The sequence below is a fragment of the Cavia porcellus genome, unplaced genomic scaffold, assembly GCF_034190915.1.
Source record: "Cavia porcellus strain 051 isolate PalLab524CR breed Dunkin Hartley unplaced genomic scaffold, mCavPor4.1 scaffold_5, whole genome shotgun sequence".
NCBI lineage: Eukaryota > Metazoa > Chordata > Mammalia > Rodentia > Caviidae > Cavia > Cavia porcellus.
The window spans coordinates 26838737-26857118 of NW_026947488.1; the positions used below are offsets into that span (position 1 = coordinate 26838737).

The following is an 18382-nucleotide window of genomic DNA, read 5'->3' on the forward strand; positions in this document are numbered from 1 at the left end:
TGGTAGTAGTTTGCATTCTCACCAATTACGTAGAAGGGTTCCTTTTTCCCCTGAAGCCAGGCCATTTCTTGGTAATAGCCATTCTCTCTGATGTTTTAACTTGTATCTCTCTAATAGCCACTGAGGTTAAATAGTTCTTTCAAGTGTTTACTGGCCATTTATACTTCTTCTGACAAGTGTCTATTCCGTTCAGTTGCCCATTTTTTGACTGGGTCTTTTATTTTAGAATGGTCTCACTTTACTGGGCTTTTATATACCATATTCTACATGTTAGTCCTGTCTGAGGAACAGTTGACAGGATCAGTGAAGCACATAGAAATCCAAATAGCCATAACCAAAATAAAACTATAGAATAGAATATTAAAAGCTGTCAGAGAGAAAAGACAGATCACCTATAAAGGAAAACCCATCAGAATCACAGCAGACTTCTCAGCACAAACAATAAGTCAAGAAAAGCATGGAGTGAAATATTTCAGATCCTAAAGGAAAATGATTTCAAACCTACACTGATGTACCCTGAAAAACTGTCTTTCGAAATTGATGGAGAGGGGGCTGGGGATTTAGCTCAGCGGCATAAGTGCCTGCCTTGCAAGCATGCAATCGTGAGTTCGCTCCCTGGTACCGATAAAAACAAAAAAGACAAAAAAATAAAATAAAATAAAATTGATGGAGAAATAAGATACTTCCATGACAAAGAACAGCTGAAGAACTTCATGATCACCAAGGCAATCCTGCCACGGAATACTGAAAGATAGTTTAGATACACTTAGGAAAAAACCACTAAGCAAAGCAGACAATTAAACAGAACGAAAAGATAAAGATGCAACAGCAGAAAAATAACATGTCAACAATAAACCAATATATAATAGTTGTAACCATTAATGTAACTGGTCTCAATGCACCAATTAAAAGAAACAGACCGTCAGAATGGATCAAGAAACAAGATCCAGCCATTTGCTGTCTACAAGAAACCCATCTAACTCAAAAGGATACTCACAGACTGAAAGGCAAAGGATGTAAAACAATACTTCATGCAACAGGAACCCCCAAAAAAGTGAGGGTAGCTATTCTGTTTGCAGGCAATGTGAACTTCAAACCAAGAATGATCAGAAGAGATAAAGAAGGTCATTACATACTTGTTAGGGGAAAACTTCAAGAGGAAGAGATAACAATCTTAAACATATATGCACCAAATTCAAGAGCACCCAGTTATATAAAGCAAGTATTAATAGAAATGAAAAACCAAATTAGCAATAACATAATTATATCAGGAGACCTTAACACACTACTGACATCGAGGGACAAATCAACCTGACAGAAAATCAGCAAAGAAATAACAGAACTGAATCATTCCTATGAACAAATGGACTTGATAGACATATACAGAGTGTTCCATCCAACAAAAGCAGAACACACATTCTTCTGAGCAGTACTCAGCAGTAGTATTCTCTAAAATAGAACATATACCAGCCCACAGAACATATTTAAATAAATGCAAGAGTTGAAATTATCCCTTGCATGTTATCAGATTATAGCACCATGAAATTAGAAATTAATGATAAATATGCAAAAATCCCACAAACACGTGGAAACTGAATAACACACTCTTGAGTAATCAGTGGATGACATGAGAAATTAAAGAAGAAATTAAACAATACCTACAAGCAAACAAAAAAACAAATACAACTTACTGGAATCTGTGGGATGCAATGAAAGCTGTCCTCAGAAGAAAATTTATTACACTGAGTTCCCACATCAGAAAAACAGAACGAACACAAACAAATAACCTGATGCTACACCTCAAACATCCAGAAAAAGAAGAACAAGTCAAGCCCAAAGCCAAAGACGGGAGAAAATTATAAAAATCAGAGCAGAAATTAATGCAATAGAGACTAAGAAAACAATCCAAAGAATCAATGAATCAAAGAGTTGGTTCTTTGAAAGAATAAATAAAATTGGTAAGCTCCTAGCCAACCTCATTTTAAAAAAAGGGAAGAAAAAGCTCAAATTCATGCAATAAGCAATAAAAAAGGCGAAATCACTAAAGACTCTGTAGAAATACAGAAGATCATCAACACCTATTTTGAAAACCTCTACTCTCATAGGTTTGATAACACAGAAGAAATAGACAGATTCCTAGAAACATATGAAGTACCAAAGAAGATGTAAAACCACTGAATAATCCAATTTCTATTAATGAAATTTAAAATGTAATTAAGTCCTTACCTACAAAGAAGAGCCCAGGCCGAGACGGATTCATTGTGGAATTCTACAGGAAATACAGAGACTTAATGCCGACACTCCTCAAACTATTCAATGAAATTGAAAGGGAAGCAATCCTTCCTAAGTCAATCCGGGAAGCAAATGTTACTCTAGTACCAAAATCTGAGAAAGACCCAATTAAAAAAGAGAACTATAGACCAATCTCCCTAATGAACACAGATACAAAAATCCTCAATAAAATATTGGCAAACAGGATACAGCAAATCATCAAGGAGATTATACACCATAACCAAGTAGGATTCATCCCAGGCATGCAGGAATGATTCAACGTACGTAAATCAATAAATGTAATCCACCATATCAAAAAGCCAAAAGTAAGAATCACATGATCATTTCTATAATGCAGAAAAAGCTTTTGATGAGGTCCAACATGATAAGAACCTTATAGAAAACTGCAATAGATGGTCTTTACCTCAATATGATAAAGGCCATCTATGACAAACCAATAGCCAGTCTCATACTAAATGGCCCAAAACTGAAGGCCTTTACCTTAAAATAAGGCACAAGACAAGGATGTCCCTTATCACCACTATTTAACATAGTACTGGAAATACTAGCCTGAGCAAGTAGACAATAGAGAGAAATAAAAGGGGTAAACATAGAAAAAGAAGTTAAATTATCATTATTTATGGATGACATGATTCTCTACATAGAAGACCCCCAAAACTTCCTTGAAAGACTCCTAGATATAATAAATAAATTCAGCAATGTAGCTGGATACAAAATAAATACTCAAAAATCAATAGCATTTCTATACACTAACAAAATCACAGAGAAATAAGAGAAGCCACAGCCTTCACATTAGTAACCAAAAAAATAAAATACTTAGGAATTATTCTCACAAAAGTGAAAGATCCATATAGGGAAAATTATAATACACTGAAAAAAAATTGAAGAGGATCTCAGAAAATGGAAAGACATCCCTTGCTCATGGATAGGAAGAATAAATATTGTGAAAATAGCCATTCTCCCAAAACTGTTATACAGATTCAATGCAATCCCAACAAAAATACCATCAACATACCTCATAGATCTAGAGAAATCACTCCTAAAATTCATCTGGAACCAGAAGAGACCTAGAATAGCAAAGACAGTTTTAAGCAGCAAAGACAAAGCAGGAGGCATCACAATCCCTGACTTGAAGTTATACTACAAAGCAACTGTAGTAAAATCAACATGGTACTGAAATCAAAACAGAGCCGAAGCTGGGCGTGGTGGCTCAGCCTGTAATCCCAGCACTCAGGAGGCTAAGGCAGGAAGATCATTGTGAGTTTGAGACCAGCCTGGGCTACAAAGTGAGCTCAAGGCCAGCCTGAACTGCATAGCAAGACCCTGTCTTAAAAAGACCAAAAAAATAAATAAATAAACCGAAGATCAGTAGAATAGATTAGAAGATATAACTACAACTACAAACACACTCAACCACCTATCTTTGATAAAGGGGTCAAACATGCTCACTGGAAGAATGATAGTCTCTTTAACAAAAGGTGTTGGAAAATCTGGCCGAAAACTAAAACTAGACCCAAGCCTATCAACATGTACTAAATTAAAATCTAAATGGATCAAAGATCTAAATATTAAAACAGAAACACTAAATCTATTGGAAGACAAATTGGGTAAAAACCTTGAAGACATAGGGGTAGGTACAGAATTTATGAACAGGAATCAAACCACACAGGAAATACTTCCCAGAATCAATAACTGGATCACCTCTTATTAAAAAGTTTCTGCATGTCAAAAGAAATCTCCAGCATAGTGAAAAGAAAACCCACAAACTGGGAAAAAATCTTAGTGAACTGTCCCTCAAACAAAGCACTTCTGTCTAAAACATATAAAGAATTTTTAAAAAACGAGACCCCCAAAATTCAAAGATCCAATCCAAAAATGGGCATCTGAGATGAATGCACACTTCTCAGATGAAGAAATACAAATGGCAAATAAATACATGAAAAGATGTTCATCATCATTACTCATTAGAGAAATGCAAATTAAAACCACACTGAGATTCCATCTCACTCCTGAAAGAATGGCCAGGATCAAGAAAACCACCAAAAACAAATGCTGGAGAGGCTGTGGGGTAAAAGGAACTCTCCTGCACTGTTGGTAGGAGTATAGACTGGTGCAACCATTGTGGAGGTCAGTCTGGAGATTTCTCAAAAAGCTGGGATTGGAAGTTCCATTTGACCCAGCTATTCTACTTTTAGGCATATTCCCAGAACTAAAAACATCATACCACAGTGATATATGTACACCCATGTTTATAGCAGCACAATTTTTTTTTTGTCTTTTTCATTTTTATCGTTATCAGGGATCGAACTCATGACTGCCTGCTTGCAAGGCAGGCGCTTATGCTGCTGAGCTAAATCCCCAGCCCCTGGCAGCACAATTTGTAATAGCCAGATTCTGGATACAACCTAAGTGTCCATCAACTGAGGAATAAATAAAAAGATGTGGTATTTTTATACAATGGAGTACTACTCAGCTATAAAGAATGATCACATTGAGATATTTATAAATAAATGGATACAGCTTGAGACCACACTCAAATAAATCAAACTCACATGTATAAATACTCAATAGTTTCCTTAGTGTAAGAAATGGTAAGAATACATAAAAGTACATGGTAATCATGATTACCCATTATATTGCTTGGAAGCCTTATAATGTTTTCATTCATCAGTTGGAATGGTTTTATTCTGGGTTGTTTGATTTTATTGTCTGTGATGGTATGAACAGCTAGGTTGAAGAAAACAGGACATTATAATAGCTAGTGATGATATAATACCATTTTGTTTTGAAGTCCCACCAAGGTTTTGTTCTTCTGTCTCCATCGGTTTTATCATGTTGTATCTTATTGGATTTTATTATATGTGATAATATAAACAAAATTTTTTATAGGCAAGGAGATAATATAGTAACCATTGTTCATTTTCTGTTAGTTGGTTCTGAATACCCTGTAATACTGTCATTCTCTTCAATGGTTTTTACACTGTTTTGTTATGTTTGACACTATAGTATATGAAGGTATACTCAAATATTTCAAGGAAAGAGACACTATGGTAACTACAGTTATGTCGAGTTGTCTTGTGGTGAAACACTATGTTGCCCAAATTGTTCTGTTCTGACCTGTGTTTTATGTCTTCTTTTATCTTAATTTTTTAAAAATAAAAACAAAAATAAATTTGTTTTTCTCATGTAGGTTGTCTTTTTACTCAGTTGTTTCCTTTGATATATGAAGGTTTTTAATTTGGTATGATTCCATTTGATTACTGATTTTTTTATTTTATTTTATTTTTTTGCCACTGGGGCTCTGTTAAAGTCTTTGCCTACATCTATGTTTTCAACAGTTTTCCTATTTTATCTTCCAGCAGACTGTGTTTAGTTTTTTTGGAGAGAATAAAACCAAACCAAACCAAACTAGAACAGAGTCAATCAAAACAAAATAATGAACATGGTACATGACTTCTTTTAAAACAAGATAAAAGGAAATCAATAATGGATACCATAATGCCTCTTGTTATCTTCAAAGTAACTGCCCATACCATCAGGCATAATAAAATCAAACAAAATAGTACAGAATAAAACCAATATAAACAAGATAATGGAAGCAATATAGGACTTCAAGACAATAGTAAAACAACAGTGGCTACCTTAATGCCTCTTGTTATCTTTAAAGTAATTGCCTATACCATCAGACATAATGCAAGCAAACAAAACAAAACAATGAAAGCAATACAGGGCTTCAAAACAAGATAATAGGAAATCAATAATGGCTACCACAATATATTTTGTTATCTTTGAAATAGCTTTGATGTCATCAAATATAGTAAAATTAGACAAACTAAAACAAAACCAAACTAAACAGAACAAGGAAACCAATACAGGATTCAAATACTGATGTTAGGTTAACAATGGGCACTGCCTTCCTTTTTAGACACTTCCTTCTCTTTTGCTTTTACAATATCTATTGTGCATTTTGAGTCCCACTAACTCCTTTAGTTTTTTATACTAGGGAGACAACATATTAATCACCCATCTGACTCTGAACCATTTCATCCATGAACATGATCTCAAGTTGTATACCTCAAGGTTATCTTTCTCTATTGCGGAGTAGTTTTCCATTGTACAAAAATGCCATTATCTTTGTTGTCCTCTCTGCAGCTGTCGGGCAGGCACCCCTACTTCTTTCTGGTTCTCTGTCACATACAGCATTGTTTTCTCTGCTTAGATTTTCAATCTATGAACCTCCTTGTGAGTTAAATGTATTTCTTGTATAAAGCATATTGATAGGTCCTATCTTCTGATCTACTCTGTTTCTTTTTATTCGTGAATTGAAGCCATCTACATTAATAGTGATGGCTAACATGCATTGCTTCATCCCTGCCATGCTATTTTCCTACCGTTGGCTGCCGACTTTTCTGCTGCTTAGTGATGCCCCTCTGCTACTGTTCCTAGGACTGCTTTTTTGTTTTTTGTTTTTTTTTTTTTTTTATTTCTCCCTAGAATATCCTTCAGTATTTTCTGTAGGGTTGGTTTGGTGGTCATGAATTCCTTCAGTTGTTCTTTGTCATGAAAGTATCTTGTTTCTCCATTAATTTTGAAAGATAGTTTTGCAGAGTACATCAATCTGGGTTGGAAACTGTTTTCATCCAGGACTTGAAATACTTCAAACTCTTCTTGACTTGATGGTTTGTGTTGAGAAGTCTGTCATGATTCTGATCAGTTTTCCTTTATAGGTAATTGCTCTTTTCTCTCGCAGCTTTTAATATTATGTTGTTGTGTTGAATTTCTGGGATCTTGATTATTGTATGTCTGGGTGTATATTTATTTTGGTTATGGCTAGCTGGTGTGCTATATGCCTCACTTATCTGAATGTTACTTCCTTTTCCCATGCATGGGATGTTTTCTGATATTATTTCTGTAAATAGACTTTTAATGTCATTTGTGTTGACCCCTGCTTTTTCACTCACACCTATTTTTCTTAAGCTATGTTTCTCTGGGTTGTCTTGCATCCGTTGAATTGTTACTTCCTGGTTCTTTGTTAATTTTTAAGAGATCTTTCCTTTCATTATCACAAGCTGCATACCTGTCTTCAAGGTTTGAAAGACTATCTTCAGTTTCTTTCAAGTGGTTTTGCCAGCTTTCAAGGGAGTTTTTAATTTCCTGGATATCTCTTTAAATCTGTTTCATGTATTCTAAATCTTTTTTATATTGTTCATTCGGTTTCCCTCATTTTCTTCTGCTTCTCCACTTTTTAATCTATGTCTTTAGAGGTGCTTAGCAATTCTTTATGTTTTCCATTCCTCCTTGAGACATTTTTTTTAAATTTCTTTCCTGAGATATTGTGTCCTAATTTCTTTTATAGTCTTATGAAGTTGTTTCTTAACTTCAGTTGCCATTACTTCAGAAATTTCAGATGTGTGACTCCCGATCTCTTCCATGTTTACATCTCCTGGACTTGCTCTCCTTGGGGTAGAAATCAGAGACTGCCTTTTGCTTCTTTGTCTTAATATATCCTGGTGTTCTTCTGGACAAGTGGGTAGTGAGGTCTCTCAGGCACTTCCTGCATTGGCTACAATTTCTCTGAAATGAGACTGGCGGTTCTAGCCAGAGCAGTGCTAGCTACAGGTATCTGATGGTGGCCATTGGGTGCTCTAGTGCAGAGCAGTCTGCTACTTTTCCCAGTCTTCAATGGTTCCTCAACGGCTGGTGGAGTGCACAGAGGCAAGGGTGGCCAAGGCCTCTTAGCTGGTTATCTGCCTGCAAGGATCTTTCACAACGGCTGCCAGAGTGCACACAGTGCACTGCTGGGCCAGGCGCCGCCTCTGGACTGAGCTGGTCACTGGCAGAAAGCCTCCACAATGGCCACTGGAGTGTGTGCAGGGGAAGGGCTGGCTGCCACCTGCGGACCTGGGCTGGTAACTAATGGAAATCCTCCACAACATCTCCTGGAGTGTGTGTAGAGATGGGGCTACCCACTGCCTCCAGACCAAGCTGGCTACCAGTGGGGAACCTCCAACACGCAACTGAAATGTATGTGGAGACAGGGCTCAGTCCCAGCAATTTCTACCAGTCTGCGCCCAGCTAGGAGTTGCTGGAGGAAGCTGACAGTAGTTCTGGTTCCAGTCTTATCTGGTCCAATTCCAAAATGGCTCCCAGTCAATCACTCTCTCCTGTGGGAGGAGTCCTCTGCACTCACTGCCAGCCAGAGTAGTGTCTGTCACTCCCCTCTGCCACCATGTCTCTTTGCAGAGGCCTCTGGGGTCGCCAGCCACAACCATGCATTCCCTTTGTGTTTCTATTTTAACCTTTAGATCTTTGATCTGTTTTGATTTTAGTGTAGTACATATGGTTTTAGATTCAATGTTCTGCATACAGCTATCCAAATTTCCCCAATACCATTTATTAAAGAGGATATCATTTCTCTATTGTATGTTTTTGGCCCTTTTGTCAAAGATCAAACATCTGAGTACGTCTGGAGTTGTCTCTCCTTCCCCTATTCTGATCCACTGATCCACATTTCTGTTTTTGTGTCAGGAGCACACTGTTTTTATTACTGTAGTTTTATAATACAGCTGCAAATCTGGAATTACAGATGCTTCCTACTTTGCTATTGTTACCAAGAATTGCTTTTGGCATTCTGGGTTTCTATATGAATTTTTGGACTGTTTTCTCTAGATCACTAAGGAATGCTTCTAGTATTCTGATTGAAATTGCATTAAATCTATCCATTGGTTTTGCATAATTTATTTTCAAAACATGTTCATAATCCAAAGCATTTGTATATCAAAGTGAATTTCCCCATAAGAAATAATGGAACTCAGATGATTTGTTCAACAAGTCACAAATACTCATACAATAAATGATTACAATGCTGTAATATAATACAAGGCATAAAGAAAAAAAATTAACCTACACTTACCTTTGAAAACCTTTCTAGCTTGTGTGAGAGACAAGAAAGGAAGGTTATTATGTAGGATGATTTTCACTGTTACTAACAGAATCACTACTACCTATTGGCTTAATGGGTATATTTCTTTTCTTACAACTTTAATAAGGAACCTACCCAATGACAAATGCTTTTTGCCTCTTTTTGGGTGTTTCATGGAAATGATACTACATTGTCATTAAACTGATTATTGGCTCACCTTACTCAAGTGGTACTTTTCTACAAAATTTTGCACTGTTTTGCTACATTTTACACATCTCCCAAATCTCATAAAGTCCTGTATCACTTTCTTGTTTTGTTGGGTTGAGTTTTATTCTGTTTTGTTTTGTTTGTTTTTATTATATTCAATGGCAAGGGCAGCTATTTCAAAGATAAAAAGATATATTATAGTAGCCATCTTGGATTTAACTCTTATCTTGTTTTGAAGTCCTTTATTGCATTCATTGTTTTGTTTTTATTGGTTGTATTCTGTTCTGTTTTGTTTGATTTCTACTGTATCTAAAGGTATCTGCAGCTATTTTGAAGACAGCAAGACGCATTATGGTAACCATTGTTGATTTCATATTGTTTTAAAGTCTTGCGTCAGGGGCTGAGGGTTTAGCTCAGCGGCATAAGTACCTGCCTTGCAAGCAGGCAGTCGTGAGTTCGATCCCCAGTACCGATAAAAATGAAAAAGACAAAAAAAAAAAAAAAGTCTTGTGTCACGCTGTTTTTTTTTTTTTTAATTGGCTTTATTCTGTCTTATTTTGTTTGGTTTTATTCTCTTTAAAATAAAAAAATTAAAATAAAATAAAAAACCAAGCTGGGCATGGTGGTGTGTGCTTGTAATCCCAGCACTTTGGGCAGCAGAGGCACAAGGACCACCATGAGTTCAAGATCAGACCAAACTATACATAGCAAGATCCTGTTTCCAAAAAAAAGCAAAAAACATACAAACAACAACGACAACAAAACACGTACCCAAAATATTAAGTTAGGGATCAAAAAATATAAAAACTAAAATACTGAAAAAATAGCAGTCAAAATAAAATCATAACAAACTTAGTTTTAAAGACTTCAATCTGCTTTATTTCATTGTTGTACTTCATAAAACACAAGTATTATGAATTGAGGAGAGATTAGTGTTAAAGGTAGAAAAAGCCGTAAGAAAGTAAAACCAAAGAATAAGCAATCATTGTACAGTTACTTCTTTGTTATGATGTAGTCAAGGCAACAGAAAAATAGAAAATTAAAAACAATAGAAAATAATTAACAATACTTAACAATTACTTTTTGAGAAGTACTATACAGTTTAGATATTAAATATCACTAGAAAGGTCCATGTGATAAAAGTTTAGTGCCCGGTTTGGCACTACTGAGAGACAGTGGAAACTTTAAGATAAAGAGGAAGGGCCTAATGGGAGATTTTAGCTCATTAGAGATATATATATATATATATATTTATTTATACACCTCCCAAGGGAAATGTGGACCCCAGTCCTTTCCTTTTCTTTCCTGTCCCAAATGCAGTCTCCATGATCTCTACACATGATTCCCACCAGAAGCCTAAAAGGGATGGGTCTCACCTGGTCATACAATGAAACTTTCAAATTTGAGCCAAAGTAAACTTTTCTCTTCATAAGTTGATTTAGTTCAAGTATTTGTTACAATAACAGAAAGAGAAAGCTAACAAGAAATTTGCTTACTAACTCTTTGGAACCCCCAAAAGATCGGATAAAGATTCCCTTTCAGTTTGGTAACACAGAATTTAGTATAAGCCATTCTATTTTGATCTGTACTGGTCTGCTTGGCTATAGGTGCAGGAGTTTAGTAAAACAAGGGCCTCATAGCATTTTTATTTAACAAAAACATGAAAGGGTGACTAGAGTTAACTGTTCTAAGATCCTCAAATTGCTCAAGACAAGGCAAGGATAATGATTTATTTTGTAAATTTTATGTTCAAGTTAAATTTTCAAAACTAAGCATTTTTTAAAACTATATATATTTCAAGTAGTATGGGGAGAAATTAATTAAAACACTTATCAATCCAAAGAAATGCAAAAATACATAATGAAATAGAAAAGAAAAAGAACTGTGAGACAAGGACTTCTGCCAAAAAAAAAAAAAAACAGATTAAACATATGCCTCAGAGTCTCCTTTCATAGTCCCTCTAAACTCTAGGAAAAGAATTTTCAAAAAATGTTTAAAATAATAAAAGTCAAGAAAAACAGATGTAGAGACAATAGCAAGCACAACTTCAAGGAACTAGAAAGTAGATAGGCCAATGCTAATTGAAAGCACATCCAAGAAAGCTGACTGCTATGCTGGTATACTGAAAAGTGAAGAACCAAGATGGTTTACATGAATTGTTTCACTTTCTCAAGTGAGACAACAGATAATTCTGGAAGAAGTCAAATTCAGACACATTAACATGATTGGCTGAAAGCTGCTTAACATCTAATTTCACACCAGAAGGCTCAAATTATTTTTTCTTCTGCAAAAGGAAAAAGAGAGCATCTCTGGGATGGAAGGTAACTATGCATAGCTAAAAGCTGGACAACAGTGTCAAAAATAGGGAAATTAGCCAGGCGAGGTGATGCATGCCAGTAATCACAGTATTCAAGGTTGAGGCAGGAAGACTGCCTGAGATTGAGGCCAGCCTGGGCTATATAGTGTGTTCATAATCAGTCTGAACTCTATAACAAAACTCTTACCTCATAAATAAACGAATGAACGAACAAGGAAATTAAGGGAATATATGCAAACTGAATGACAAAATTCACCAAATTTTCTACTAGGTTGGCTCTCAGCCCACTGTAGCCACGTCTTTTTTTTTTTTTTTTTTTTTTTTAATCGGTACCGGGGATTGAACTCAAGACCACGCGCTTGCAATGCAGGCGCTTATGCCGCTGAGCAAAATCCCCAGCCCCTGTGGCCAGGTCTTAAGTAGGTATTAAGACAAATCTTGTCATGGACACTTCCCAAATAGTCCACCAGATAACCCTGCATAATAGGGAGGCTCTCAATTAGCATTTCTGTAATGGAAGCTACTAGGCATAGCTAAAAGTTGGAAAACTAATTAAGGGAACATATGACAAAATTAAGTTAAATGACAAAATTCCCATACATACATTCAGATTTTTACCCTTCTACTCTCAAGTATATTAATAGACAATATGAAAAACGTCTATCATGAGAAGTGATGCCAAAGGAAAACAAAGAAAAACTTGAAAACAAAATCAACAAAAAGCCAGGTATGGTGGCACACACTTGTTAATCTCAGCACACTCACTAGAAGACTGAGGCAGAAGGACCTAGAGTTTTAGCCAAGGCTGGACAACTCAGCAATGTTGTGAGAACATCTAAACAATTTTAAAAGGCCTGGAGGTGTAACTCAGTGAAAAGGCCCTACATTTAATCCTCAACATTGAAAAAAATCACTTTCATATATTACAGGAAACATAACAGGGTAAGTATGTGTAAAGACTTTGAAGTACACATATCTAGGTACATAATCCAGTACTGCTATGCTGTGAACTTCAGTAAATTATTAAATTTTTCCGAACCACATTGTCTTCATGTGCAAAATGTACATAATTTAATTTTTAATTTAGTTTTTTTTTAAGTTTTATTTTAAAGACTCAATTACTTGTAAAGTGCTAAAGACAATCTTAAGCCTAGTAAGTGTTAAACAGTTGTCTCCTATTATCGGTTTGTAAAATTATCCTCTTTTACAGATAATTAGTAAGTCTTTGGATGAACATGGTGGTTCCTGTCTGTAATCTCAGTTACTTGGAAGGCTGAGAAAGGAGGATCACAAGTTCAAGTCGAATCTCATTATTCAGTGAGCTTAAAAATAATTAATAAAAAAAGGCTGAGGGTAAAGCTCAGGGGCAGAGTACTTGTCTAGCACACGTAAGACCTTGTGTTTAATACCTAGTACCAACAAAACAAAAAGTTAGCTCTAATATATTGCCCAAAAAAAAAACAAGTATGAAAAAATTATGATACGATTATACTTTTTTCTATATTATTTCCATTTTCTTATTTTTATTTGTACATGTTTGCAATATACAATGATTACATTCATTCTGGGGAGACGGCACATATACTAACACATCTTAATTATATTTACTTCCTTTCCTCTTCCTCTACTCTAGCCCCTCTGCTTTCTCACTATCCCTGGATGCCTTCTCTCATTTGCAAAAGATCTACCTCTCTATTTCTTATCTATCTTTTATTTTGCTTCTGAAATTATTTATACTTTGAATAAGAGTTGGGTGTGTGTGTGCCTAATTTATTTCACTTAATATTATGCTCTCAAGGTGCAAGCATTTTCCTACAAATAACTCAAATTTATCCTTATGCAATAGTACTTCACATGTATAAATAGCACATTTTCTTTATCTGTTATCTGTTAATGCTCATACAGACTATTTCTAAGATTTAGCTATTACAAATCATACTGCTATAAACATGGGCATGGATCACTATAAGATGTGTCTAACTCTAAACAGGAATAGCTGAGTCCAATGGAAAATTTTTTTTTTTTTTTTTGAGACAGATCTTGCCAAGTAGATTCAAGCTGATCTTGAACTCACTATGTGGCCGAGGCTGGCCTCAAATTCACAGCAATTCTCCTGCCTCTGCCTCTCAAGTGCTGGGATTACAGGCACGTGCCACCACATTCAGCAACGAATTTCTACTTTTAGTTTTTTAAGAAATCTCCATCTTGATCTCCACAGTATTAGTTTACAATGTAATAGTTTTCATTAGTTTACTGTATTAGTTTACATACCCACCAACAATGCAGAAGGGTTTCTTTTTCCCCCGCAGCCTCACCAGCGTGTATTATTTGATTTCTTGATGAAAATTATTCTTTTTGAAGTCAGATGGAATCTCAGTATCGTTTTAATTTGTAACACTCTGATGGCCAGCAATGTGGAATATTTTTTCATGTTTTTATTGGCCTTTTCCGCTACTTCTTCTGAAAAGGGTCTATTCATTTCTGTTGTCCATTTTTTGACTAAGTCTTTTATGGGGGGGGTCTAACTTTTTTAGTTCTTCATATATTCTACATTATTTGTCTTCTGTTTGAGGAGTAGCTGGCAAGAAAAAATTTTTTCCCAAACTGTAGGTGATGATAGCTATCACATTCTTTGTTTTTTGTTGTTGGTGGTGTTTGTTTGTTTGTTTGTTTGGGGGTGGAGGATTGAGACAGGGTCTTGCTATGTAATGCAGGCTGGCCTTGAACTCACTATGGAGTCCCAGGCTAGCCTCAAACTCAGTGATCCTCCTGCCTCAACTTCCCAAGTGCTGGAGTTACAGGTATGCACCACCACACCTGGCTTATAGCTTACTTTCTACCAGTTCATAAAATTAAAACTCTATCTAGAGAACAACATAAATGTGGCAAGGTATTATCTAGTCAACGTAGACAAAATATTTAAAGGTACTCATCATATGACTGTTTTGCTCCCTGGATATACTTTTAAAAAATAAAAGGATGATTTTTTTAAAAAGAAAAAATATTTAAAAAGCATATATATAGAATACCTACCATAATGAGAAGATACTCTTATTAGAATTGCTAAAATAAGAAAATACTAGCAATAGGCTGACAAAGATAGAGTATCCTCGTATACATATACTCCTTGTTTAATAACAGATTAGTTACGTTTCTGTGATTAGGTTGTTAACTGACTTAGTCACTAAATGATGAATTGTATATAATATATAAAATTGTATGTATAGTGTACAGTAGGTACACTATTCAGAACAAGGAAATGGTCCAACTTGATGACTTGATGACTTTGCTTTCATCTGCATAACTCTTACAGGCAATACTATAATGTACTGTACGGTACAATCAAAAAAATTATATTACTGTACAAACAAGCTGTACCATATCAAAAACATGCATTGAGGCTCGATCAACAAGATATACAGAACTGTATAAGGAAAAAGAAGGGTCATAATGTTAATGGAAAACAACCGAACACGGGAAGAAAGAGCATCAAGGAAGTTAGAAGGTAGTTTATTACATCAGTGGGCCTGACTGTGATCTCTCCCAAAGAGTCAAGAGCCTCACCCGGCAGGGTTCAGGGCTTTTATGGAGAAAGTGAGGGGGAGGTACTGAGGCAGATTTAGTGCATTATCACTGCAAAGTTGGGTGACATTATGGATTGCTAAGAAAGTTTAAACATCTCAGGTTACATTACAAGGCCATCACTTATACAAAGCACGGGCTACATACACAAAGGAAGAAATGTCCCCTTACATTTTAAGTTTTGTTGCAAGGCTATCAGTTACACAAAGGCAGTAAAGACAGGGGTAACACAAAGAAACATTTTAAGCTACATTTTGAGGCCATTTGTAGACAAGCTTACACAAAGAAAGTAATGATCCGTTATCACGCTTATCTGGATATGGACATGTTTGCCTGATCTTGGTGGGCATCCTTGACAGGTTTTATTTAAAATTTTAATTTCCCTTTCAATAACTTTGAATCTGTATTAGCCTCATAGTTCAAAATAGTTCAGCGCAAACGACTTGTTTTTGTTAAAAACATGCACTCCAACAAATTTTAAAATAAAATTCAGCAACCACAAACAGATCACATCAATTGGATTCAGGCAATATTGATCACTCACATGTTTAAAAAAAAACAAGGATGAAAACTATTCAGAAAATCCAGGATATCTCATAGCAATGATCTAGAAAGTGTTCATCAATATTCATGATTGCAAAACAGATGCAGTCCAGATATGACTTTTAGCAAATCAATAAAGCATCTATTCCTGTATTTCATCACATGTCCTTTCATAGCATCTTAGCAGCTTCTATGAATGCTTCTAGGTTACACTGATCATGCAGGTGACATTGCTGGGAGCTGTGTGTCTTGAATGGACAATTTTGGCTTGTTAATGAAAACACTTCTGCAGTTTCACTGGCTCTTGAAAAAGATCACCAAAGCTAAAATACTAGTAGTTGGATGTCACAGAGTCATGAAATTGCTCAATTCTAAAAATCACTGGAAATATCAAATATCCTTCAGTGTAAAAATAGCAATAATGGAGCCACTGCTCTATCTGCCTCTGCAAATACTTTGGAAGATAAAAAGACATCTAAAATATGTAGTAAAGGAGCTTACCAGCAAGGAGTATAAAACCAAAAATAAATATATAAAAAAGAGCTAAGAATAACAGTAACACTCCAGAAAGAATGGCTATTAGGAGATCAACCAATAAAAGCACTGGCGATGCTATGCAGGAAAAGGAATCCTCCTACTGTTGATGGAAGTGTAGATTGGGGCAACCACTGTGGAAATCAGTGTGGAGATTCCTCAAAAAAACTAAAATTAGAGGTTCCATTTTACCCAGCTATTCCGCTGTGTGGTATCTTTCTAAGAGAATTTTAAAAAGTATCATACTGTAGTGACACATGTACATCTATGTTCACAGCAGCACAATTTGTAATGGCTATACTTTTGGAAGCAGCCCAAATGCCCATCAACAGGTGAGTGGATACAAACATGTAGAGATATATATATTATTCATAAAGAAAAATAAACTTGAAAATTTTCTAGGTAAATAGATGCATCTTAAGACCACAGTCTTAAGTGAAATAAATCAGACATACATGTTTAAATATCACATTGTTTCTCTTATGTGAAAAACCAAAAGGATAAGAACAGAAACCAAAATGTACAATGGATATTGGAAATAGGAAGAAAATGTTCACATGGGAAAAACAAGGGAAGGTGATTAGGGTAAAGAAAGAAAAAAAAACAAGAAAAAATGGAAACAAAGCTTTTGCAGAAAGAGGAAGAGGGATTGAAGGGAAGCAGGGGATTGGAGAACAAAAGAATAAAGATGTATTATGTGGACTGAAGGTTTAGCTCGGCGGCATAAGCACCTGCCTTGCAAGCAGGCGGTCGTGAGTTCAATCCCCAGTACCGATAAAAATGAAAAAGACAAAAAAAAAAAAAAAAAAGATGTATTATGCACAGGTACAAATTCCTATGATGAATGTGATCATTATGCTTCTCAAAGTATACCAATAAAATGTTTAAAAAAGAGTAACTGTGATAACTGCCAGGCATGGTAGCATACACCTGTAATCCCAGCACTTGGGAAGCTGAGGCAGGAGGATCACTGTGAGACTGAGGCCAGCCTGAAACTCCATAGTGAGTTCAAGGCCAATCTAAACAGCATACTGAAACCTTGTTTCAAAAAGACATAAAAAAGTGATAATTATTCAACTGTTTCCTGTAGCTCAGAAGTTTATATATAACCCAAGAAAATATATGCACCCATATGCTATGAAATATTTCTATATATCAAAAGTTTCAGAGGCAATTTACTTTTCTGGCCCTCTTCTGTCCCTCTCAGAGAGAAGCTTTCTTTCTCTCAATATATTCTTCCTACTCTTTAAAAAAAAAAAAAGTTTCAAAGGTAACATTACTTCTGAGAGTCTGTTTACATCTGAGAATTTATTAAACTCCAAGTGAACCAGTTTTATTATCACCTGAGGAACTGTTAGAAGTAAACAGTCCTTAGAAGTGAGCCTAATCAAAAAGTACACTAATAAATTTTTCTGGTCCTTTCCCACAGTGTTCTCCCTGTATCATATGTGATACATAGCCCTCATCAGACTGTATTCTAAACACTCCGTTCTGCATCAAAACAGGTAAACCTTGCATGTTTTCAATATTGAGACCATTGCCTCGAAATCCAATAGTCAGGTAGCTTACTTTTCTCCAATATCAGAAATTACTGAAATAATACATAGTTTGAAGACATATGTCTTTTCATGAATAATGTGTTTATCTGAACAACATGCTTAGTACATAATGCCTAAAATAGTAGACTATAGGCAATGCTCATTTAACTGGGTTCCATTCCTGCAATTAGGTTAAGTAAATCAGTTGCTGAATGAAGAGTTGTATGTTACAAGATTCAGAACAAAGAAATGATTTAAGGCAACTCCAACTCCACTTGGATGACTGTTTTGATTTGTATAATTCATGCAGTACTATAATGTGTAACAAAACATAAAACTATACTTCTGTACTGTATAGTACAATTAGAAAAAATTACAGTACTGTATAAACAAGGTACACTGTACAAAAGACACTGAGGCTCTATTGACAAGATGTACAGAACTGTA

At 35.5% G+C, this 18382-nt stretch overlaps 1 protein-coding gene across 3 annotated transcripts in view; it reads right to left on the minus strand.

The window, feature by feature from the left end:
- The window catches only part of Itch (itchy E3 ubiquitin protein ligase), a 143132-nt gene that overhangs the window by 106251 nt on the left and 18499 nt on the right, over positions 1-18382 (minus strand). Inside the window, exon 3 of one of the 3 annotated variants that reach the window (XM_013150247.2) lies at positions 3308-3359. The exons of the other annotated variants lie outside the window; for them this stretch is intronic. The gene's annotated coding sequence lies outside the window, so the exon portion shown is untranslated. The remainder of the gene's footprint in view (positions 1-3307; positions 3360-18382) is intronic. 3 annotated transcript variants of the gene reach the window in all.